The sequence below is a fragment of the Nyctereutes procyonoides genome, unplaced genomic scaffold (assembly GCF_905146905.1).
Source record: "Nyctereutes procyonoides isolate TBG_1078 unplaced genomic scaffold, NYPRO_anot_genome, whole genome shotgun sequence".
In the NCBI taxonomy this organism is placed as follows: domain Eukaryota; kingdom Metazoa; phylum Chordata; class Mammalia; order Carnivora; family Canidae; genus Nyctereutes; species Nyctereutes procyonoides.
The window spans coordinates 49,078,282-49,104,490 of NW_026575125.1; the positions used below are offsets into that span (position 1 = coordinate 49,078,282).

General features: G+C 38.4%; 1 protein-coding gene and 1 non-coding gene across 9 annotated transcripts in view; one reads left to right on the forward strand and one right to left on the reverse strand.

Moving 5' to 3' along the window:
- LOC129517739 (sorting nexin-12) overlaps nucleotides 1-26,209 on the forward strand; it is a 167,654-nt gene that overhangs the window by 23,442 nt on the left and 118,003 nt on the right. The window lies entirely within an intron of this gene.
- On the reverse strand, nucleotides 22,562-22,669 carry LOC129518925 (U6 spliceosomal RNA). The gene has a single exon (XR_008666263.1). It is a non-coding gene; the product is annotated as a U6 spliceosomal RNA (small nuclear RNA).

The following is a 26,209-nucleotide window of genomic DNA, read 5'->3' on the forward strand; positions in this document are numbered from 1 at the left end:
AGAGGCAGAGACATAGGCAGAGGGAGAAGCAGGCTCCATGCACCGGGAGCCCGACGTGGGATTCGATCCGGAGTCTCCAGATCGCGCCCTGGGCCAAAGGCAGGCGCCAAACCGCTGCGCCACCCAGGGATCCCTTGATGGACATTTAGATCAGTGGTACTCAAACTGTATTCCATGGACTGGTGTTGGTCATGAATTATTACAGTCCACAATGAGATAAGTACAGAAGTCAAGAATAAACATTTATAAAACATTTTACCAATTTTATGTTGCTGTGATATCCAAGTACACAGTTACTTTTCTAGTAATTCTTTTTTCTCTACTTTACAAAGGTATCGGTCTGTAACAGGTTGGAAATTTACCAAATAAAACATTTCCCAAAACTTGGATCTTTACTACTTACAGCTTGAGAATCCTTGAGGTATAGTTTCTAGCTTTTTCGTTTTTTTTCCCATTAACCTTTTTGTGGACATATTCAAGTGTTTCTCTAAGATTGGTAATGAAGAACAGAACTACTGAGTTGAAGGGTATGCACATTTTACATTTTAACAGATCAAACAAAATTGCTCACCAAAGGCTAAATACTTCCAACAACAATAGTATGTGAGAGCACCTATTTCTCTAGACCACTGCCAACACTTGCTATTAATCTTCTTAAACTTTTGTTGATCTGTTAAGCAAAAAATGATGTTTTAATTCATAGTTCTTTGATTACTAGTCAATTTGTGTATCCTCCTTTCCTGTGTTTATTAATATTTGCATTTCCCAGGGTGCCTAGGTGGCTCAGTTGGTTAAAGGCCACCTCTGGAGTTCAGCTATGGTCGTGATCTCATGGGTCATGGGATCAAACCCCATGTTGGGCTCCAGGCTAGGTGAGGAGTCTGCTTGAAGATTCTGTCCCTCTGCCCCTCCCCCTACTCTCACTCTCCCTCTCCCTCTCTCTCTCTCAACGAAAATAAATCTCTAAAAAAAATTTGTATTTCCCCTTATTGTTTACTCATTATATCTTTTTCTCATGTTCCTATTGGGTTGTTTGCTTTTTCTTATTGATGTGTAGGAGTTCTTTATATTAACATTAGTCGTCCATTGTCTACATATGTTACACATGTTTTCTTCTACTCTTCTTTTATATTGATTTAGAATAGAAATATATTTAGAATATAAACTTAAATTTTTTTATAAATTAATTTTTATTGGTGTTCAATTTACCAACATACAGAATAACACCCAGTGCTCATCCCGTCAAGTGTACCCCTCAGTGCCCGTCACCCATTCACCCCCACCCCCCACCCTCAATTTTTTGATATAGTCAAATATATCATTCTTTTCCTTTATGGCTTTTGCTTTTATTGTCTTGTTTAAGAAGGCCGTCACCACTCCAACGTTTTAAACACATTTACTTATATTTTCTTCTCATACATTTCTTTCTCCTTTCTTTTACAGCTTTATTGAGGTATAATTGATGTACAATAAACTGTATGTACTTAAAGGATATAATTGGATGAGTTTTTGAGATATGTTCACACCCATAAAACTATCACCACAGCCAAAGTAATTAATATGTCCATCACCTCCAAAAGTTTCTTTGTGTTCTATTGTTCTTATACATTTCTAAGCTTGTGTGTGTGTGTGTACATGCATGTGTGCTAGAATTATATATTTTTTCATTTGTATTAAGTTATAATTTATATATAGTAAATCACCCTTTAAAAAAAGATTTATTTATTTATTTATTCATGAGAGACACACAGAGAGAGGCAGAGACATAGGCAGAAGGCCCCCCACGGGGAGCCCTCAGTCCCAGGACCCCAGGATCACAACATGAGCTGAAGGCAGACACTCAACCACTTAGCCACCCAGGTGTCCCTATATTCCCCCTTTTTAGTGTACATTTCTGCAAGTTTTGACAAAGCATACAGTTGTGTAACAACCACTATAGTTGAGATATAAGATCATACCATCCCTTCAAGAAATTCACTAGTTCCTCTTTATTTTTTAAAAGATTTTATTTATTTATTCATGAGAGCCACAGAGAGAGAGGCAGAAACACAGGCAGAGGGAGAAGCAGGCTCCATGCAGGGAGTCTGACGTGGGACTTGATCCTGGGTCTCCAGGATCAGGCCCTGGGCTGAAGGTGGTGCTAAACCACTGAGCCACCCGGGCTGCCCTCACTAGTTCCTCTTTAGAGTCAACTCCTTCCCTTCACCTCGTAGCACTCACTGCCTTTTTCCTGATATTATAGTTTTGCTCTCTGAAAACTTATATAAATGAAATCCTGCAATATCCATATTGTTGCTCCTATCAGTAGTTTGTTCCTTTTCATTCCTGAGTAGACGCCAATGTATGAGTGTATCACAGTTTGTTTTTCCATTCCCCAGTTGAGGTTTGGGTTATTCTAGTTGTTTCCAGTGTTTGTTGATTATAAATATAACCACTGTAAACATCAGCATCAGGTTCCTGTGTGAGCTAAGATTTCATTTTACTTGGGTGAATGCCTAGGACAGGGGATTGCTGGATTGTATAGTCAATGTATGTTTAACTTTCTAAGAGACTGTCAAACTTTTCCAAAGTGGCGGTCCAATTTTGCATTCCTTTGGGCAACAAATGAGAGATCCAATTACTTCTAGTTCCCCAGCACTTGGTAGTGTCAGTTTTTTTCAGGACATTGGAATAGGGGTAATAGTATCTCACTTTTTAAATTTATATTTTCCTAATGACTAGTGATGTTGAGCATCTTTGATATAGTGTCTGTTTAAATCTTTAGCCCACTTAAAAATTGGATTATTTGTTTTGTTATTATCAAGTTTTTAGAATTCTGAGTACAAATCCTTTATCAGATGTGTGGTTTGCAAATATTTTCTCAGTCTGTAGCATGTCTTTTTGTTTACTTAGAAGTATCTTTAGAAGAGCAGAAGTTCATAATTTTGATGATATTCAATTTCTTAATTTTTTCTTTTATGACTTATGCCTTTGTTTCATATCTAAGAAATATTTGTTCAATACAGGTAGTTTCTAAGTTGTATTTTTAGGTTTTACTAAACTGTCTAGAATTTTTTTAAAGATTTTATTTATTTATTGGAGAGAGAGAGAGAGAACGAACAAGCAGGTGGTAGAGTGGCAGGCAGAGGCAGAGGGAGAGGGAGAAGCAGGCTCTCACCTGAGCAGGGAGCCCAACGCAAGTCTCCATCACAGGACCCTGGGATCATGACCTAAGCCGAAGGCAGACACTTAACTGAGCCACCCAGGTGCTCCAACTGTGCTTAAACTGTCTAGAATTTATTTCTGTGAGTAGTGTGAGATATTGCTCTAACTTTTTTCCAAACAGATAGCTAATTGTCCCAACAGTATTGACTTTCTCCAGTGATTTGAAATACTGCCTTTATCTCATATGAAATTCCCTTAAACACATGAGTCTGTTTCTGAACCATCTCTTGTGTCTCACTAATGTATTTATTTGCACCTACAGCAATATCAATATTAATATCATATCAATATTAAAATTACTATGGTGGGGGTGCCTGGGTGGCTCAGTTGGCTAAGCATCTGACTCTTGATTTTGGCTCAGGTCATGATCTCAGGGTCCTGAGACTGAGTCTTGCATTGGGCTCTGCACACTGCGTGGAGCCTACATAGGATTCTCTCTCTTTCCCTCTCCCTCTGCCCCTCCCCCCTCTAAAAAATAAAATTACTACCATGGCTTTATCATGCATTTAGATGTGATAGGGCAAGTTTTTCCTTGTTGTATTTAAAATATTTCTTGGCCAATCTGGCTCATTTTTCCTTCCACAAGAATTTCTAGTATCAGTCAATAAATTCCACTAGAAGATCTTGTTGAGATTTTAGTGGAGATTACATTCAACTTTCAACTTAATTTGGAAAGAGTTGGTGTCTTTACATTATTGAGTGTTCCCAACTAAGAACATGGTATATCTCTTCATTTATGTAGGTCTTCACTAATAGTATGTGTCTTTCTTTTAGGCTTCTTTTATGTTTCATACTATTTTGCTATTTTTTAATCCTTTGTTTACTTCTCTCTCTCATCTGTAACCTTTTTAAGTGTAGGTACCTTTTTGTTTCATGTCTGTATTTATAGTGCCTAGCATATATTAGATTGCTCACAAAATGTTTGACAAACAAGTTACGTTACAGTGATTAAGAATTTGATAAGAAAAACTGTGGTCTTACCTGCACTCCAATGTTTATAGCAGCAATGTCCACAATAGCCAAATTGTGGAAGGAGCCTCAATGTCCATTGAAAGATAAATGGATAAAGAAGATGTGGTATATGTATACAGTGGAATATTACTCAGCCATTAGAAACGACGAATTCCCACCATTTGCTTTGACCTGGATGGAACTGGAGGGTATTATGCTGAGTGAAGTAAGTCAATCAGAGAAGGACAAACAGTACATGGTTTCACTCATAAGGGGAATATAAAAAATAGTGAAAAGAATTATAGGGGAAAGGAGAGAAAATGCGTGAGAAAAATCAGAGAGGGTGACAAAACATGAGACTCCTAACTTTGAGAAACAAACAAGGGGTAGTGGAAGGGGAGGTGGTGGGGGATGGGGTGATTGGGTGACAGGCCCTGATGGGGGCACTAGACGGGATGAGCACTGGGTATTATACTATATGTTGGCAAATCGAACTCCAGTAAAAAAAATACAAAAAACAACAACCCCCCCAAAAAAATTATGGTCTTTGAGGGGCACCTGGCTGGCTCATTTGGTAGAACATGCAACCCTTGATCTTGGGGTCGTGAGTGCCACATTGGGGGTAGAGATTACTTTAAAAAATAAAGAAAAAAACTAAAACAAACAAACAAACAAAACTATGGACTTTCCTCCCACACCCCTGCAAATTGCAGAGAAATATACAGAATTTTACATAAAATTTGAAGGGATATGTGGGCACTCTCCCTGATGCCCATGTGTAAACCTCATGTTAAGTACTCCTAATCAGAAGTGATATATCCTATAATAGTGGTTGTATAATTGCTGTGGAACTTGAGGAAAGGATTTCATTAACTCTACCACGGGGTATCAAGGAAAGCCTCATTGAAAGGTGACTTTTGATCTGAAACATAATGATTGAATAGGGGTTTCCTAGACTATCAAGGGTGGAGGAAGGGCATTTTAGGTTGAATGGTCCAGTTAACCTGAAAGCCAGTTTATCCTGCAAGCCTCTTTGATCATTTGCTTGTGTATTCACTCTTTCTTGAACCTCTTTGGGCTTCCTGCTACCCTTCTATGCTTTCCCTTACCCCCATTCATCCGCTTACTGTTGTCTCTTGTGCCAATTCTTTGCACTGTGTTTTCTGGAAAGCTAATTCCATTGTGGACACACTCTATTGTACCCTAGACTTCCTCCTCTAATTATCCCTCTACTTTTTTTTTTAACTGAAGCTTTGCTTTTCCCCCTAAGTATGCCCCCCTTATTACCATGGCTCTTGAGTGGGAGCCTCCCATAATTTTATTTAACCAATGTTACTTACTGATGAAGGGTTATGTTTTTTCCAGTTTTTTTGCTGTTACAAACAATACCACAATGTTCATCCTTACATGTATGTTTGTTGTATGTGTTATATATTTGTAGGATAGATTTATGGAATTGGAACTGCTGAATCAGATGGCATGAACATTAAGAAATTTGATAAGTACTGCCAAATTGTTATCAGAAGGTTTGTTCTTATGTGCATTCTTACCAACCATAAATGAGAGTGCCCATATTCTTATACCTCACCAATATTGCAGAGTTACTAGTTTCTTTTTTAGTCGTTAGTCATTTTATTTGCTTCACAGAAGACATCATCCTCATTTTTTACCCTTAGATGAAAAGTTCCTCTTTTGAGGCTCATGCGTTCTGGCAGTACTACCTTTTATTTCTTCTTGATATAGTCACTTATTAACTTCTTTTTTTATTTCCTTATATTCTCTGAGGACTTGGATATCTTGCTTGTTTTCTCCCATCTACCCAAACTGCTGCCCTTTACCTGCTGGCCAGTCACAGTGCTCTGTGATTCAATTGGCCAAGCAACACTCTAGCTTCACAGTTCCCTGACCAGCTAGTGTTCTTCTTCTCCATGCTACTTCTGCTGCAAAATTGTTCCACCAGATGCTAGGTTTGGTCATTTACCAGAATTACTCTACTTGCAAATATAAAATTCTATTATTTCATTCTCTGTCCTCAACTTCAGATTGTTCGAACTTCCTCACTATCTTAATCCTTTTGCAACTGCCCTTCAGATCCATAACCCCTCCGTTTTTTTCCAAAACATGTGCTCTAATTATTTTAAAAGTAATATATATTATAAAAGATTTGCTTCATAACCTAAATCTACAACCTAGGTAGTATAAGGCTCTTGTAATCCTATCACTCCGAGATAACCACTGTTAAGAATTTGATGTAAGTCTTCCAGAATTTTGCCTATGTATATATTTTTATACAATTTTTATAATAATAGGTACAAAATACATTTTATACACTATTTGCAACTTCCTTTTTTACATAATATTACTTAGGACATTTTTATCATTTTACTACATATAACATCAATGCATTACTTTTTAAATTTTAATTTAATTTTTAAAATTGAGATGTAATTTACATGTAACATTATATTGGTCTCAGGTGTACAACATAATGATCCCTTACTTGTGTATATTGCAAAATGATCACCACACTAGTTAACATCTGTCATTATACATAGTTATGAAATTTTTTTTCTTGTGATGAGAATTTTTAAGATTTACTCTTGGGGGTCCCTGGGTGGCTCAGCAGTTTAGCGCCTGCCTTTGGCCCAGGGTGTGATCCTAGAGTCCTGGGATTGAGTCTCATATTGGGCTCCCTGCATGGAGCCTGCCTCTCCCTCTGCCTGTGTCTCTGCCTCTCTCTCTCTCTCTCTCTCTCTCTCTCTCTGTGTGTGTGTGTGTGTGTGTGTCTCATGAATAAATAAATAAAATCTTTAAAAAAAAGATTTACTCTCAGGAGCTTTCAAATATGCAATACAGTATTATTAACTATAGTACCATGCTGTACATTACATCCCAGTGGTTTATTTTACAACTGGGTGTTTGTACCTGGAGACCCCCTTCACCCATTTTACCCACTCTCTCTTCCCTACCTCTGGCAGCCACCAATCTGCTCTCTGTATCAATGAGGTTGTTTCTTTGTTTGTTTGTTTAAGATTCCACATACAAATGAGATCATATGGTTTTTATCTTTTTCTGTCTGACTTATTTATCTTAGCATAATGCCCTCAAAGTCTATCCATGTTGTCACAGATGAGAAGATTTTTGTCATAGATGGCAAGATTTCATTCATTTTATGGCTCAGTAATATTCCATTGTATATATATCCAACGACTTTATCCATTTATCCATCAGTGGACACTTTGGTTGTTTCTGTATCTTGGCTATTATAAATAATGCTGCAATGAACATGGTATGCATGTATCTTTTCAAGTTAGTGTTTTCATTTTCTTCAGATAAAGACCTAGAAGTAGCGTTCCTATATCACATGGTAGTTCTATTTTTAATTTTTGAGAACCTCCATACTATATGCCATAGTGGCTGCACCAATTTACATTCCCATCAGTTGTGCACAAGGGTTGCCTTTTCTCCCCATCCTTGCCAACACTTATTATCTCTTGTCTTTTTTCCCCTCCCCTCTCTTGTCTTTTTGATAATAGCCATTCTAACAGACATGAGGTGGTATCATTGTAATTTTGATTTGCATTTCCCTAATGATTAGTGATGTTGAACATCTTTTCATATACCTACTAGCCATCTGTATGTCTTCTTTGGAGAAATGTCTGTTCAGATCTTCTGCTCATTTTTTTTCTGCTCATTTTTTTATTTTTTTTTAAATTTTTATTTATTTATGATAGTCATACACACACACACACAGAGAGAGAGAGAGAGAGAGAGAGAGGCAGAGACATAGGCAGAGGGAGAAGCAGGCTCCATGCACTGGGAGCCCGACGTGGGATTCGATCCCGGGTCTCCAGGATCGCGCCCTGGGCCAAAGGCAGGCGCCAAACCGCTGTGCCACCCAGGGATCCCTGCTCATTTTTTAATTGGATTTTTTTTACTATTGAGTTTTATGAGTTCTTTATATATTTAGGATATTAATTCCTATGAGCTATATGATTTGCAAATATTTTCTCTCATTCAGTAAGTCCCATTTTCATTTTGTTGATGGTTTCCCTGGCTGTGCAGAAGATTTTTAGTTTGTAGTCCCACATATTTCTTTCTGCTTTTGTTGCCTTTACTTTTGGTGTCAAATCCAAAAAATCTTGGCCAAGACCAATGTCATGGAACTTGCTGCTTATATTTTCTCCTAGGAATTTTATGGTTTCAGGTCTTACCCTCAAATCTTTAATGAATTTTGTGTATGGTGTAAGAAAGCAATCCAGTTTCATTCTTTTGCATGCGGCTGCCCAGTTTTCCCAGCACCATTTATTGAACAGACTATCCTTTCCCCATTGTGTGTTATTGGCTCCTGTGTCATAAATTAATTGAACATATGTGTGTGAGTTTATTTCTGGGCTCTCTAATCTGTTCCATTGATCTACATGTTTTTTATGCCAATACCACACTGTTTTGATTACTATAGCTTTCTGACATAGTTTGAAATCAGAGAGTATGATGCCTCCAGCTTTACTCTCTTTTATTTTTTTTAAAGATTTAATTTATTTATTCGTAGAGACACACACACACACAGAGGCAAAGACACAGGCAGAGGGAGAAGCAGGCTCCATGCAAGGAGCCTGACGTGGGACTCGATCCTGGGTCTCCAGGATCACGCCCTGGGCTGAAGGCAGTGCTAAGCCCCTAAGCCACCCAGGCTGCCCTTTCCTCTCTTTTCTCAAGATTATATTGGCTATTTGAGTTCTTAAGCCATTCATTTAAAAGGTATTTTTATTTATCTATTTTGACAAATAAAAATTGTATATATTTAAGGTGTACAATGTGACATTTTGATATATGTATGTACTGTGAAATGATTACCACAATTAAATCAATTAACATACCTTCTATAGTTACATTTTTGTGTGTGGTGAGAACACTTGATAATTACTCTCAGCAAATTTCAAGTATATAATATATTAAGTACATTTGCCATGCTGTACATTGCCAGAACTTATTCATCTCATAACTGAAAGGTTATATCCTTTGATCAATATCTTCTCTTTTTCCTCATATCCCAAGCCAAACCTACTAATAGGCATTTCATTTGTTCTAACATTTATCACAAATACTACTATGTTCTTTGTACACATATCTGTGCCCCTATGTGAATATTTCTGTAGGATAAATTTTAGAAATGTATTGCTGTGATAAATGGTATGCACATTTAGAATTTTAATAATACAGTCAGATAGCCTTCTAGATTCTACTAATTTATACTCTTACCAATAATGTATGAAAGTATGTTTTCCCTATATATTTGCCAACTTTGGTATTTGTCTTTTTTCATCCTTAGCAATGTGATAGATGAGACATTTCTTATTCCTTATTTCTTGCTGTTTTGTAATCCTTTTTGTTTATACTCAGCAGTATGTTCTGGACACTTTTCTCTGTCAATCGACATAGATTATACTGTCATTTTAAAGGGCTGTGTAGCATTCCATTGTATGGATGAAACACTATTTTTCTCAATGGACATTTAGATTGTTTTCAGTTTTTTGATATTATAAGCACTTGTGATGAACACTCTTAACCCATGCATCTATTTTTGCATTACCTGGTTCTCTCCTTAAAGTAAAATGCATTATTTGTTAATGGGTTTATTAGCCAACATTTACTTCAAAATCTATAGCTTGTAAGGAGCAGTTTTCATGTAGTGCTTCTTTTGCTCAGCATGTTTTTGAGATTTATCCATGTTATTGGGCATATCAAGTTTTCTCCTTTTCATAAATAAAATCTTTTAAAAAAAAAGGATGCCTGAGTGGCTCAGTGGCTCAGCAGTTGAGTGTTTGTCTTTGGCTCAGGGCATGATCCTGGAGTCCCAGGATTGAGTCCCACATCGGGATCCTTCCATGGAACCTGCTTCTCCCTCTGCCTGTGTCTCTGCCTCTCTCTCTGTGTGTCTCTCATGAATAAGTAAATAAATCTTTTTTTTTAAGTTTTCTCCTTTTCATTACTGAATAGTATTCTGTTGCAGTTTATCCTTTCTGTTGCTGAACATTTGGATTGTTTATATTTTTTGGCTAGTATGACTAAAGCTGCAATAAGCATTCTAGTATAAGTCTTTTTGTAAACATATGCTCTCATTTTTCTTTTTGGTAAATATCTAGAAATAGAATTTCTAGACATTCAGGACAGATGTATATTTAAACTTATAAGAAACTGCCAAACAATTCTCTAAAGCATTTGTACCATTTTATATTCACATCAGTAATGTATAAGAATTCCATTTGCTCTTCATCTTCTCCAACACTTGGTTATGGTCTGTCTTTAAAATTTTAGCCATTATGGTGTATAGTAGTATCTCATTGTAGTTTTGTAGTTTTATTATGCATTTTCCTGATGATTAATGATGTCAAGTACTTTTTCTTGTGTTTATTGACCATTCATACATTTTTCTTTGTGAAATACCTATTCAAATATTTCCCCCATTTTCAAATTGAATTGTATGTCTTTTTTATTATTGAATTGTAGGAGTTCTTTACTTATTCTGGTTGTAAGTCCTTTGTCAGATATATATTTTGCAAATATTTTCTCCCAATTTGCCATTTTGCCTGTTCATTTTCTTAATGGTGATTTTTTTTAAAAAAGGGCTTATTTATTTATTAGAGAGAGAGAGAGAGAGAGAGAGAGAGAGAGCACAAGAAGGAGGAGTGGCAGGCAGAGGGAGAGGGAGAAGCAGGCTCCAAGCAGGGAGCCATATGCAGGACTTGATCCTATGACCTGAGTGGCTCAGTGTCTGCCGTTAGCTCAGGTCATGATCCCAAGGTCCTGGGCTTGAGCCCTGTGTCAGGCTCCCTGCTCAGTCGGGAGTCTGCTTCTCCCTCTCCCTCTGGCTCATGCTCTCTCACTTGCGCTCTCTCACTCTCAAAGAAATAAATAAAAATATCTTTTTAAAATTTTTAAAAAGAAGTTATAAGAATAGTACAAAGTTCTTCCATTTGCGTTTTTACCCAGATTCATAAATTTTAACACATTGCCATGTTTACTTTCTTATCCTCTCTGTTTCCTTATCTATCTCTTTATCTAAATCATTTAGAGTAGTTTGCAGGCATAAATTCCCTATACTCTTAAAAATACTTTGGCATGTGTTTCCTAAGACCAGGGACATTCTCTTATAAAACCACAGTATAATGATCAAAATCGGGAAAATTAACATTGATACAATACTGTTACTTTTCATATTCAGATTTTACATCCTGTCCCAATAATGTCCTTTATAGCAAATTTTTCCTGGTATAGAATAAAATCCAGCATTGAATTCATTTGTCATGTCATGTTAGTTTCCTTTCATCTGGAATAGTGCCTTAGTCTTTTTTTTTTTCTTTCATGATGTTGGCATTTTTGAAGAGGACAGGGCACTTATTTTGTAGTATGTTCCTTAGTTTGAGTTTGACTGATGTTTACTTATAGTTACCCTCAGGTTAGGCATTTTTTGTAGGAAGGCCACAGAAGTGATATGTTCTCAGTGCATTACAACAGGAGGTTCATGATGTCAGTTTGCCCCACAGTCAGTAAGGTTAACTTTGACTATTTGGTTAAAGTGAGCCTGCTAGTTTTCTCTGTTGCAAATTAACTATTTTCCCCTTTGCAATTAATAGAATTTGTGGTAGAACCCATTGAGGCTGTATAAATATCTTGTTTCTCATCAGACTTTCACCTAGGAGTTTTTAACATTCATTGATGATTCTTGCCTGAATCTGTTATTACTATGATATGGGAATAACGGTGACTTTTATTTTATTTTATTTTATTTTTTTCAATGGTGACTTTTAAAATACACCTCTAGTTCTACATTTATTAGTTGGCATTCTACTGTAAAGAAGAGCTTTCTTTTTTTAAAAAAAAGGATTTTATTTATTTATGAGAGGCACAGACATAAGCAGGCTCCCCACAAGGAGCCCGATGTGGGTCTCCATTCCAGATCCCAGGATCAAGCCCTGAGCAGAAGGCAGATGCTCAACCGCTGAGCCACCCAGGCGTCCCAAGAAAAGCTTTCTTTTTACCCCCATGTATTGATTGATTGGTTATCAGTATGGACACACGGATTCTTATTTGGAGTATGGGTTCTGTTTTACTGTCATTGTTCAGTTTGATGCTTAATGTGGCCAGTGGGAGCCTTTAAGCTGATTTGTGTTCATTGGCATGTCCCCACCATTCTTTAGCACTTCCTTACTTTTTTGGAACAGCAAGAATGTCTCAGGCTCATTTTCCTACTCCAGCCCTGGAACTGGCTATTTCTTTAAGGAGCTCTGGCTCCCTTAAGTGAGGAATGATATTTAGAAACCAAGATCTGGGTGCTGGGTATATTATTGTTACTGGAACGTCATAGCTTTTGGGCTTTTTTTGTTGTTGTTAGCAGAGAGATTTAGGATTTATTCTAGGCTTTTGAATAACTTTCCATATGCTATCAAGTGATTATCTAGGTCTATGCTTGAACACTTCATTATTTGAGCAAATTGCTCCAGAGACCGTCTTTGCCATTGTCGGTCAGCTCTAATATTTGACAAGTCTTTACATTTGAAAACAGTGGTAATTGGTTTCCTCTGCTGTCTGCTTTCTCTGTGCTGAATATCTCCAGTTCCTTTCCTGACATTATTCTCCTGGTAGAGTTTTAAGATCTACTCATCATTCTGGTTATTCTGTTCTGTTCTGTTCATACTTCAGTTCATTAATATCTCTCTTTAAAGATTGGCATCTAGAATGAAATGTACTATTTCAGGTACATGCTCTGATCAGTATAGAGGAGTGGGTCAATGACTTTCTTTGTTCTAGAGCCTATATTACTACTACTTGCAAGCCAAGATTAAGTTGCTCCCCTTCCCTTTTTTGATAGCTATACCAATCACTGTTAACTTACGCTGAGCCTACAGTTAGTTGAAATCTATAAGACTGAACAGCTTGGGTGGCTCAGTGATTTAGCTTTGCCTTCAGCCCAGGGTATGATCCTGGAGACCTGGGATCAAGTCCCATGTCAGGCACCCTGCATGGATCCTGCTTCTTCCTCTGCCTGTGTCTCTACCTCTCTCTCTCTCTGTGTGTGTGTGTGTCTCATGAATAAATAAATAAAATCTTTTTAAAAATCTATAAGACTTTAACTCTGTGGCTTTGTTCATTCATTTGGTACTTGCACATTACAACAGGAGGTTCATGATGTTGCACAGCTGTGTTTTAGGACCTAGTATAAGTCTTGATCTCTTTCTTTTTGACTTGTTAAATTTATCCTATTTTTCCTGTTTGTAGAGCTTATTTTGAATCTCGAATGCCATCCGGTATACTAGCTATCTTTTCCAGTTTATCATTTGCAAATTTGATTCGTATGCCATTAGAGTCTTCATACAATAACTATATAAAAATATCAATAAGGGCAGAGTGGAGCTCAAATCTTTTCAGCCTGATTTGAGACTTTCTCCCATGGTTAAGTCAATCCATCAAATAAGAGTTGCTGCTGTTTATCTACCTTCAGTTGCTACTCTATCCAGGATCTGAACAAACAGACCTGTCACAATACAAAAAATAGATCCAACTGCTAGTTTTTTCATAGGGTCAGTGCTTCAAGATCATAGAAATGCTTGTTTATTGTAAAATGGGGGTCTTTCACAAAGTCCAAGCTTATTTTTGAGTGGAAATTGGCCAGTCTTACTGGGTCTCTGTCCTCCTTGGTGCCAGAGGCAAAGAGAAATGTTTCAGAGACCTTAGACTATTCTACCTTAATCACAGAACCTTCATTGAATCTAAGGAACTTTAGAGGACAACTAGCTCAAGCTTCAAAGATCTGTCTGACAAAACCTCCTATTAATGTGCCCTTCTTTTTAAATCCTCTATATCGGTCAGCAAATACTTATACACCTTATTAAAAAGGAGGAAATGTGCCTTATAGAAAGGTGCTCTCAGAATTGCAAATAAGGATTGGAAAAAGGTCCTTGTCTTAAAATGAAGTAAAACTAAATGTAATGGATAAAAGTAGCTATCTGAAAGCAGACATGTACAGAATTAACCTACCCTAAGAAAGAGCATCTGAAAGCAGACATGTACAGAATTAACCTACCCTAAGAAAGAGCTTCTAAGTTTTCTTTTAATGAGAATAGGATATTTTCAAGCTTCCATCAAAGACCAGAGTGTATAGTCTTAGGAAGAAGAGAATTAAATGTAATAATGCAAAGAAACCCTAATTTACTCAGCAGCCTTAAAATTTGTCCATCTGAGATAGTATTCTGTGAATAGTAGGGTGAAGGGTAGTTATCTGCAAGCAGCTTGAAAAGGGAAAGCATGATACTTTGTTTCTTTTTTTTAAAGATTTATTTATTTATTTATTCATGATAGACACAGAGATTGAGAGAGAGGCAGAGACACAGGAGGAGGGAGAAGCGGGCTCCATGCCGCGAGCCCGATGTGGGACTCGATCCCGGGACTCCAGGATCGCGCCCTGGGCCAAAGGCAGGCGCCAAACCACTGAGCCACCCAGGGATCCCCAATATTTTGTTTCTTTAGCCTTTTCTGTGGATTCTTTTTGTTATTTTTGATGACATAGGTAATATGTGAATACTTCTTTTTAAAAATATTAAGACATTACAAGTAAGAATAAGTTTTCTTTTACCAATTCTCTTGCCCTCCCCCCCCACTCTGGTTAGGTAGGCTTTTTATAGAAATATCTTGAGTAGAGAAAGATAGTTTTTCAGGTTTGTATAATTTGGTGGGCATATATCCTTTGTAGATATAAACTCTTGTTTTAAAAATGTTCTCACAGGTGCCTGGGTGTCTCAGTTAGTTAAGGATCCGACTTGATTTAAGCTCAGGTCTTGGTCTCAGGGTTGTGAGACTGAACCCTGTGTGGGTCTGCAGTAGGTGTGGAGCCTGCTTAGGATTCTCTATCTCCCTTTCCTTCTGTCCCTCCCTCACCTCTACCCACACACTTTCTCAAAAAAAATGTGCTCACAAATCAACCTTTTAATATATAGTCTGGCCTGCTGAATATACCTCCTCCCTTAGAGGGACTGCCTTTTACAGATCATCATGTCCTGGTCTTTGAGATAAACTTGTTTCCCTTTGTAAATCAATACATTGGCATATAATCCAGCTAATTGTCAGATTAGCTAGTTTGGCTTGCGAGCACCATTCCCATGACCATTGTGATGCCACGAAGATACTGCCTACCTAGGAGATTATTCTTCTGTAGTCAGCAACTAAGCCTCCTGATCTTAAACAGCTCTTTGACTTCTGTACATATAGTGGAGGATAGAAAGAACATTTTTAAAAAAGCTTCATGAGGAGCTTACAGTTTTACTGAGAAGAGACTAGACATGTATATGAGGCATTTCTTGAAGAACACTTCAACATAAGGCAATACGGTAAAGAGTTAATTGGACAGCACAGATGAGTGCTATACAATTTTTTTTAAGATTTATTTTAGAGAGAGCATGTACAAGTGGGGGGAGGAGCAGAGGAAGAGCATCTTCCAGCAGACTCCCCACTTAGTGCAGAGCTGGATGAGGGCTTGATCCTGCTACCCATCAGGCCATAACCTGAGCAGAAACCAAGAGTCAGATGCTCAACTGACTGAGCCACCCAGGAGCCCCAAGTGCTATACAAATTCATATTATTCTTCAGTCTCTGTCATTTCATCTTCTTCCCCTTCATTCACCTTTTATTTCCTCACCTCCTATTCTTTTTTTAAAGATTTTATTTATTTATTCATGAGAGACCCACAGAGAGAAGCAGAGACACAGGCGGAGGGAGAAGCAGGCTCCATGAAGGAAGCCTGATGTGAGACTCAATCCCAGGACCGAGATCACGCCCTGAGCCAAAGGCAGACGCTCAACTGCTGAGCCACCCAGGCATCCCACCTCACCTCCTATTCTTGAATTCACTGATCTGGCTTCTTTTCTGCTTTGGCCTGGGATTGCTAAGGGTGGAAGATAAGGGGCTCCAGGGGCATGCATTATGCTTTGCTGTTTTTTTTTTTTTTATTAGGGTCATCTTACCCATTCTTTTTTTTTTAAGATTTTTATTTATTTATTCACAAGACACACACACACACACACACACACACACACACAGGCAGAGAGAGAGGCAGAGGGAGTAGCAGGCTCCATGCAGCGAGCCCGACGTGGGACTTGATCTCGGGTCTCCAGGATCATGACCTGGGCTGAAGTTGGCGCTAAACCGCTGAGCCACCCGGGCTGCCCCATCTTACCCATTCCAATGGCCTCAGCTGTTTACTATACATTCCCTTCACACAAATGTATGTCCAACCCAGACCTCTCTTCTGAGCTTCTGACTCTGTGTATGTATCTGCTTATGTGCATAGGCACCTCAAATTTACCATTTCCCATACTGAGCTCATTCTTATCTTCTTTCTCTAAACCTGGGCCTCCTCTTTTTTTTTTTTATCTTAGTGAATGGTATCACTGTCAACTCAGTTGCCCAAGCCTCAAACCTTCATATCACCCTCCCTCTAGTTACTCTATCACCAAATCCTTTCAGGACTATTTGCTAAATATGCATTGAATCCATATATTTCTCTCTATTCCTACTGCCACTACCCTAGTCCAGGCCACCATCACCTCTCACCTGAACTATTGCTTCGTCTCCTAATTCATCTACCTGCCTCCATTCTTTCCTACTCTTAAATCATTCTCCATACTACATCCAGGAAAAACTTTCTAAAACACACCTTTCAATGACTTCTAGTCCCATTAAGAGAAAGTCCAAAATTCTTTGCATAGCTTACAAGGCCCTATGTCTTGCTCCGCCTCAGCTCTGTTTACCAAAAGTCTCCATTTTAAACTCTGTATCTCAGTCATTCTAAACTATGTTATCCATTGGAGAATGCTATGCTCTTTTCCTCTTGAATGCAAACCTTCATACGTGCTATTCCAATGTCTGGTTGTTCTACTTTTAGTGATGTTGTGATTGAGTGGTGAGTGCAGATTGGTGACCTCTTGATTCTTCCATTGTAAAATTCCTTCCTCATTTGTCTTTCTCCTATGGGTTTTAGCATCCATTGATGATCATCATTTGAATCAGCCGTTGCATAAAGGGTTTCAAACTGATGATTTTTCTAGTCCTATAATTCCACCTACATCCATTAGCTGGAATTCTTTTTTAAAAAAGATTTTATTTATTTATAAATGAGAGACACACACACAGAGGCAGAGACATAAGCAGAGGGAGAAGCAGGCTCCACATGGGCAGCCTGATGTGGGACTCGATCCCAGGACTCCAGGATCATGACCTGAGCCAAAGGCAGATACTCAACCACTGAGCCACCCAGGTGCCCCCATTAGCTGGAATTCTTTTGTAAAGAATTTTCCTTATTGATTAGATCTATTTGGTATCCTAAAATACAGTTTGTACATGATTGGAAAGGTAAATATTTAATTCTTTTGTGATTGTATGTTTTAAGTTTATTTAAATTAGCAATTTGAGGTTTTGGACAATTTTATCCGAGAAACCATTTATTTATAAGTGGTAGTTATAGTTCTGGAATAGGAGATAATGACCTACTTAACCCATAGCATAAGTGAAACATTACATTTAAGTAATAAAAAATGGAAAATATTTTTTAAAAAGAAAAATAAAAATTTTTATAGTATTAGTTGTTAAAATACCATTGAATAAGTTTTTAAAGTTTAACTTAGGTTCTAGTACTTGAAAGAAAGGCAATCTATTTTTATAATTTTTTTATTGGAGTTCAATTTGCCAACATTTAGCATAACACCCAGTGCTCATCCCGCCAAGTGCCCCTCTCAGTGCCCATCACCCAGTCACCCCAACCCCCAACTCACCTCCCTTTCCACTACCCCTTGTTTGTTTCCCAGAGTTAGGCGTCTCTCATGTTTTGTCACACTCACTGATATTTTCACTCATTTTCTCTCCTTTCCTGAAAGACAATCTTAATTAGAGGAAAAAAGGTAGATGGATACTTATAGTGGTTTGAGGGGATCTGCTGAGTACTTTCAAGCTTTTAGGATTTGATGGTAGTGGTTCTTATGTCTAATTTCACTAAGGATTTAAGCCATTTCCATTTCTGTGGCTGGTGCAATACCAACACTGCTCTTATACTCAGCAACCAGGGCCCACAACCAGGGCAAATTTTCTACTCGCAAATAGAGAGAGGCACATTTTCCAGTATGCCAAGTATTAAAGGGGAGTTTGGTGAATGTGAGTGAAGGAAACTGAGCTGAGAGTGGTAAAAGATAAGATAAAGGACTTTAATGCTAAGACAGTAACGTCTGAGGAGGACCAGGGCCAGGACTAGGGTAAGACAAATGAGGGGCCTGTCGTGCCCATCCTCCACTTGCTTGAACCTGAGACTGTTGTGCCCTATGACAGTGACTCTGAGGTCTGTCAGTGGGAAAGAGCAGTGAGAGCCATGGAATGACTGGATATTAAGGCTCTGGGGATCCCAGTAACAAGGGTCTTGGGTACAGGAGTTCAAACCTAAGCAAAGACTGCAGATTGGAATCCAGACATTATGTGATAGAATAAGGCTCAAATCTCAAAGTAGACTATTGGAGGTCAAGAAAGGCGTCACAGAGGAGACCTGTGTTGGAATCAGAAAGCTCTTCTCAGGCCAGAAAGGTGTGGGAAGAAATGTGATAATAAAGACAGGTGAAAACAGTAGATACAAAGGCATGGAAGTGTGAAATAGGTTTAGTGGCTGGAATTTAGGGAGCTGTAAATGATGAGGTTGGTGACCATGTTATGGAAGGATTTATAGACCCTGTTGTAGATTTGAACTTTGTGTCTGTGAACCTTGGGGAACCACTGAAGGGTTTTTATGCTTGGAAGTGACATGGTTAGATTTGTGAATTTAAAAAATTAAGTATTTTCAAATATACTCATAAGTAGAGCAAATAGTATAATGAACTCTCATAATACCCATTAATCACATTTAGTAATTATCAAGATTTAGCTGATTGTGTTTCAGTTATCTCTTTTTTTCTTTTTCTGTTATTTCTTTCTTTTAAAAAATTTGCTGGGGGCGCCTGAGTAGTTCAGTTGGCCAGGCATCTGCCTTCAGCTCAGATTGTGATCTCAAGGTCCTGGGATCCAGCCATGAGTCAGGATCTCTGCTCAGTGGGGAGTCTGCTTATCCTTCTCCCTCTGCCTCCCCCTCTCTGTTTTCTCTCTCTCTCTCTCAAATAAATAAATAAGATCTTTTTTAAAATTTGCTCAAGTATTTTAAAGCTGATCCCATACATCATGCTTTTTCATCCCTATTAATTTCATAAGCATGTCTCAAAGGTAGATGTTTTCTTGTATAACCATGCTGGGATTATGCTATCTTGCAAAATTAATAATTCCTTAATAATCTAATCCCCAGTTTATTATAAAAGTTACCAGATTATCTTAAAACATTGTCTAATAGTTGGTTAATTCATATAAGGATCCAAACAAGGTTCACACATTACATTTGGTTATGATCTCGTTTTCCCCCCAGCTTTATTGAGGTTGCTATAGACTAAATGTATATGTCCCCCCACACATTCATATGTTAAAACCTAACCCCAATGTAATGGTAATAATGTAATGGTAATAAGAGGTGGGGCTTTGGAGAAGGGATTGAATCATGAGGATGGAACCCTCATGAATGGGATTAGCACTCTTATAAAAGAGACCCCAGAGAGATCCCTCACCCATTCCACCATGTGAGAACACAGCAAGAATAGAATCATCTATGAACCAGGAAGCAGGCTTTCACCAGACTTAATTTGCCAGTGCCCTGATCTTGGAATTCGCTGCCCTTTGAACTGTGGAATATAAATTTCTGTTGTTTATAAACCACCTAATGTATGGTATTTTGTTATAGCAGCCCCAACAGACTAAAACAAAGTATAATTGACAACTAAAACTTGTATGTATTTAAGGTGTATAACTTGGTGATTTGATATATTTGTGAAATATTCTCCACACTCAAAGGCGAGGGAGGTAATGGGGGAAGAGTTAATCAAAGGGGTATGAAGTTTATTTATGCAAGATGATTATTATCACTTAAGTCTTTCTTAATCTAAAGCACTGAATCTCACTTTTTCTTTTTCAAGCCATTGGCTTATTGCAGAAAGTGGGTCAGTTGTCCCATAGGAAATCCCACATTATGGATTTGTCTGTTTGCTTTCTTATGCTGTCATTTACTTTGTTCCTCTGTACTCCATATTTGTTTATGATGGGCATTAGTTTTAGAAGCTTGATGATATTCAGATTCAACTTTTTTTTTTGTCAAGTATACTTCACAGAGGTTTCTATGTAATTCACTTTGAATCACATCTGGAGGCACATGTCTAAATGAACAGATGATACCTGACTCCTTCATTATGATGTTTCCCATCAATCTTATATCTAATGGTTTAATCCATTGATGATTATTGGCAAAAGTAATTATTTTACTAGGAGTTTCAAAATGGTGATTTCCTAATTTTATCTTCTACAGTAATTAGTTTCTGAAAGTAAACTTTCTGTCATCAACTATGTCTGTTGGATTACCTTTAAAGAGAAGGTAAGAGAAATGCTTAATTCTTGATCTTGAACTTAATTGGCAATTTTCAGAATAAAAAGTTGGTGCCCTAGTTACTTATTTTCAGTGATATTTAATGAATTGTTTTTGTTCTCTCTCATTGTGAACTCGTGTTTTTAAAATATGTATTCAATGGGTTTCATTGATTGGATTCATTATTCTTGTTTTTTTTAAGATTTTATTTATTTATTCATGAGAGACAGACAGAGAGAGAGAGAGAGGCAGAGACATAGGCAGAGGGAGAAGCAGGCTCCATGCAAGGAGCCTGACATGGGACTCAATCCAGGGTCTCCAGGATCAGGCCCTGGGCTGAAGGCAGCGCCAAACCGCTGAGCCACCAGGGCTGCTCATCATTATTCTTGTTAATGCTCAAATCATCCTATATTTTGCCAGAGCTTTGCCTCCTATATCCCTTTGACACTACTCATTAAGATTCCATACTTGCTTGATTTCTGGCACAAAGCTTACATGTATATTTCTTTCCCCAAACCTGCCATTTCTCCTAAGGAGCTCTGATTTGTATGTTCTTTTTTAGCAACAGCTTTATTGAGATATAATTTACATAGCATAAAGTTCATGTATTTAAAGTATACAATTCAATGAGTTTTAATAAATTTATATAATTGTGCAACCATGCCCACAATCCAATTTTAGAATATTTTCATCAGGCTATGAGATCTCTTGTACCCTTTTCAGTCATTCCCCTCTCCCACCCCTAGCTCCAAGCAACCGCTAATCTGCTTTATGGCTCTATTGGCTTGCATTTTATAGAGATTTCATATGAGTGGAATCATACACTATATAGCCTTTTGCATCTGGATGCTTTCACTTAGCATTAGTTTTTTTTATTATTGAGCTGTAAATCACATACCATAAAATTCACCACTTAAAAGTATATGACTTAGTATTTTTTAGTATATTCACAAGGTTATGCAACTGTGACCATTATCTAATTTCAGAACATTTGTTTCACATCTGAAAGGAACTCTGTACTGGTTATCAATCACTTTTCACTTCTCCTTCCACCTAGCCCCCCCCCACCCCTAATCTGCTTCCTGTTTCTATAGATTTGCATACTCTGGATAGTTCATATAAATGGAATGATCCAGTGTGTGGCCTTTTGGCCTGGCTACTTTCATTAGTGTAGTGTTTTCAAGGTTTATTCATGTCGTAGCATCTAGCAGTACTTTTTTCATTCCTTTTTGTATCTGAATAGTATTCCATTGTATAAATGCACTGTCAACCTTAAAAGTATAATAGCTAGTTAATGTACCAGCAAAAAGGGTTTAGTTGGGAGTAGCAGAGGAATGGCAATTCAGGACAAGACAGCTATAGCAAAAGCCATAGACAAGTACAGAGAAAAAAGGAGAGGACTGCTCTTTCATAGAGAAAAGGAGGGGGGGTGTTGGGAGGGGCTATTATAAACAAAAACTCCATTAGTGTAAACTGGGAGTTTGAAGTGTAGTGGATTTTCATTGGCTGAGTTGTAATGGTCTCCCATTGCTGTTGCTGGGCAAGGAGGAAATCTTCCTCCATCCTGCTGGGATAGTAAAGTAAGTTTCTTACCCTTGGGTCTGCAAAGGGTTTCAAAGAGTGGTGTGGCGTGAGATCGCCCGCCCCCTTCTGGCATCCCGGTAGCACTTTATTTTATTTATTTATTTTTTTTAAGATTTTATTTTATTTATTCATGAGAGACACACAGAGAGAGGCAGAGACACAGGCAGAGGAAGAAGCAGGCTCCATGCAGGAAGCCAATGCGGGACTCAATCCCAGGACTCCGGGATCAAACCCTGAGCCAAAGGCAGACGCTCATCCACTAAGCCACCCAGGCATCCCTTATTTCACTTTTTAAAATAAAATATGGAACGCTTCACGAATTTGCGTGTTATCCTTGCTGAGAGGCCTTGCTAATCTTCTCTGTATCCTTCCAATTTTTAGTATATATGGTGCAGAAGCAAACATATTTGACTGCATTTTATTATTTATTTATTTATTTTAATATTTTATTTATTTCCATGAGAGACACAGAGCGGCAGAGGCATAGGCAGAAGGAGAAGCAGGCTCCCCACAGGGAGCCCGATGCGGGACTCGACTCCCCTGGACCCGGGATCACACCCTGAGCCAAAGGCAGACGCTCAACCACTGAGCCACCCAGGCGTCCCTTGACTGTATTTCATTTTATTTTTTTTTCCTTGACTGTATTTTAAATGGGGTTTTCTTTATTCAGTTTCACAGTACCTTATCTCATTTATCAGTTGATGGACATTTTGTGTTGTTTCCATTTTTTGGGTCATATATGGTTACTATATTGTTAACCTTTTGAGGAACTGTTACACTGTTTTCCAAAGCAGCCACACCATTTTACAGCTCCACCAGCAGTGTAGGAGAGTTCTAGTTTTCTCCCCATCCTTGCCAGCACTTGTTTATTCTCCTTTTTTAAAAAAAAATCATAACCATCCTAGTGGGCACAACCAGTTTGGAAAACAGTCCACAGGTCCTTAAAAGGTTAAGCTCAGGTTCTGATACCCAGCCCCCAGAGGCTGTTATGGTTTTGTTTCTTTTTTTGTTTAATGACCTGCCTTGACTAATTCTGAAGAGTCTATCTTCACAGAATGTACATAGTGTGTAGCCCATTGATATTTCTCTTCAGTTTTTTAAAAAATGTTTTTTATTTGTAAGCCTGGCTTCCTAAGTGTCCTACCTGGGGTCAGGATAGTTTAGTGGTCAGCCAATGCTTTCTTTTAGATGTTGTCTTTAAGCACCTTGGGATCTTATTGTCTTCTGCCGTTTTTTTTTTTTTTAAGGTTTCATTTATTTATGAGAGACACACAGGGAGAGGCAGAGACATAGGCAGAGGAAGAAGCAGGCTCCTTACAGGGAGCTCAATGTGGGACTCGATCCCAGGACCCCAGGATCATGCTCTGAGCCAAAGGCAGACGCTCAACCACTGAGCGACCTGGGCATTCCATCTTCCACCGTTTGTTGATTAAATAGTGTGTGGGTTAGGCAGCAAATTCAAAGTTCGGGGAGTTTATGGATCTTACCTGATTTTTACTTTCTACTAGGCTTTCTTATGTGTTCCCTTTGCCCGTGCCAAGCTTCACATTCAGCCAGGGAAGTGTAGATAACTAGGGCCCTCTCCAGTACCCTGAGCTTGAGTTTAGCCTTGCATATGTGCATAGCCTTCTAGATCACCAGGGATATGAGAGAGTTTATCAAGTCCCAGTAGAGCTGTCTTGTTTTCTAATCTTTCTACTAAACTTTTGGCAGGCTTGCCGTTCAGTTGCTTCTTGTCCCACCAATACTGTGACCTCAGGTAACTGTGATGTGTTTTTCCTTGATCTAAGGAGTTTGCTTTTGTTTTCAATACCCCTGGGCATAGGACTTTTTTGTGCTTATTCCTGAACAAGTAATTCCCCTCTAGCAGCCAAGTTGTTAGTTTTTATGGCTTGTCTTGCCCTGCCCTTGTAAAATAAGCTCCAGTGGAGCTAGCGGGGTGGGGGTGGGGGTGAGGGTGTGTGTGAACAGCCTGAGGCTGAAACACCATAGATTCCCTCTGTTCTTACCCAAGATTCAGTGGGTTTTCTTGAACACTTGTCAACTTATTGTTTAATTTTTGTCTATTTCTAGAGTCCTGAAATGGTTATTTTTGACAATTTTCTACAGCTATATTGTTGTTTTGGGAGGGGGGAGATTCGCTGAGCCCCTTACTCCGCCATTCCTGAAGTCTTGCCTAATTTATATTTTAAAAGATAATTCTGATAGCAGTGGAGGTGGTCAGTGGTGGGGAAACTGGTGGTCAGGAGTATAGGATTTTACTCAGTAGTACTTTGTTATCTGTAAACAGGAATGGAAAATATAAATTGTTGGGTTGGTTTGTGAGTGGGGAATGGCAGAATAGGTATGGTGGAAAAATCAAGGGGGTAGGAGAATGGAGAGTGCTGGTTACTGTCTTTGAAGACAGGGATATGCCTCACTATCCCTAGAATCTCTCTTAGGTAGAGAAGGGACAGGGACAGGGATATGCCTCACTATCCCTAGAATCTCTCTTAGGTAGAGAAGGGGGTAAAGTTTAAAGGGACATGGTGGCCTCGGAGAATAGGTAGGAGGGCTGATGAATTAAAGGCATTGAAAAAGTCAAAGTGTAAATTCAAGGAGTGTAAGATGTTGGAGAGGTAGGAAAACAAGTAGTTCTGAGAGTAGACGTGGCATTTGGTTTTAGAGGTAGAACCCTTCCAGGGGTCACTGCAGAAATAGATGATTGAAACAGTTGAGATGAAGAAATTAGAATAGAATATATCAAGGAGTAGTGAAATTTGGTTGTTAGATCATGAAGGGGCATGATGAAGGCTTTCAGGATGAAAAGGTGAAAAGAAAGTACTATTAAAGTCCTTGGTAAACATAAGGGAGAGACCTGGAAGTTGACATTTAACATTCAAAGAGTGAGATAAAATTGAGTAGTATGGACTTTAAAGAAAGAAGGGTTGTTGAGGGAAGGTAGTGAAATAATACTTTGGGGATCCAGTAAAGAACACATGAGAAGATGCTAACCTGGTCTTGACTTATAGGAAAGAGTGAGTAAAGGAAAATGAGCAGCCTCCTATCAAGGGCTCTGCAAAGGAAACAGTAGAACTTGGGACATCCAGAATTAAGAAGAGGAACTGGAGGCTCAGTGAATGAGCAAGAACAAAAGTGAGAAGGTTTTAGGAACTGGTGGATAGTTTTGGTTTTTTTGTTTGTTTTTTTTTTTGTTTGTTTGTTTGTTTTGCTTAAGCATAGGGTGCAATCGGGGTATAATAGGAGATAACATTTAAATCTATGTGATTGGGAGGCCTGGGTGGCTCAGTGGGTGGGCGACTGCCTTTGGCTCAGGGCGTGATCCTGGGGTCCTCGGATCGAGTCCCACATCCAGCTCCCTGCATGGAGCCTGCTTCTCCCTCTGCTTGTGTCTCTGCCTCTCTCTCTCTCCATGTTTCTCATGAATAAATAAATAAATTCTTTTAAAAAAAGAAATCTAGGGAACCCTGGGTGGCGCAGTGGTTTGGCCCCTGTTTTTGGCCCAGGGCGCGATCCTGGAGACACAGGATCGAATCCCACATCGGGCTCCCAGTGCATGGAGCCTGCTTCTCCCTCTGCCTGTGTCTCTGCCTCTCTCTCTCTCTGTGTGTGACTATCATAAATAAATAAAAATTTAAAAAAAAATAAAAAATAAAAAATAAATCTATATGATTAGTTTGAATATAAAATATAACTGGAGTCATTATTGTCTAAAATATTATTAGTCAGATATTTTCTTTTTTTTTTAGTCAGATATTTTCTAAGTCAGATATTTACTAAGGAAACTTTGAAGTTATCTTGCTTAGATATTACAGAAATTTTGGAACTTGCTTAGATATTACAGTATTGCTAGCTGGGAAGCAATTTGACAGCTTTGGAATATTTTGACTATGACAAATGGGAAATTGTTGTATATTTGATAAGTCATTAATGCCACCATTGGAA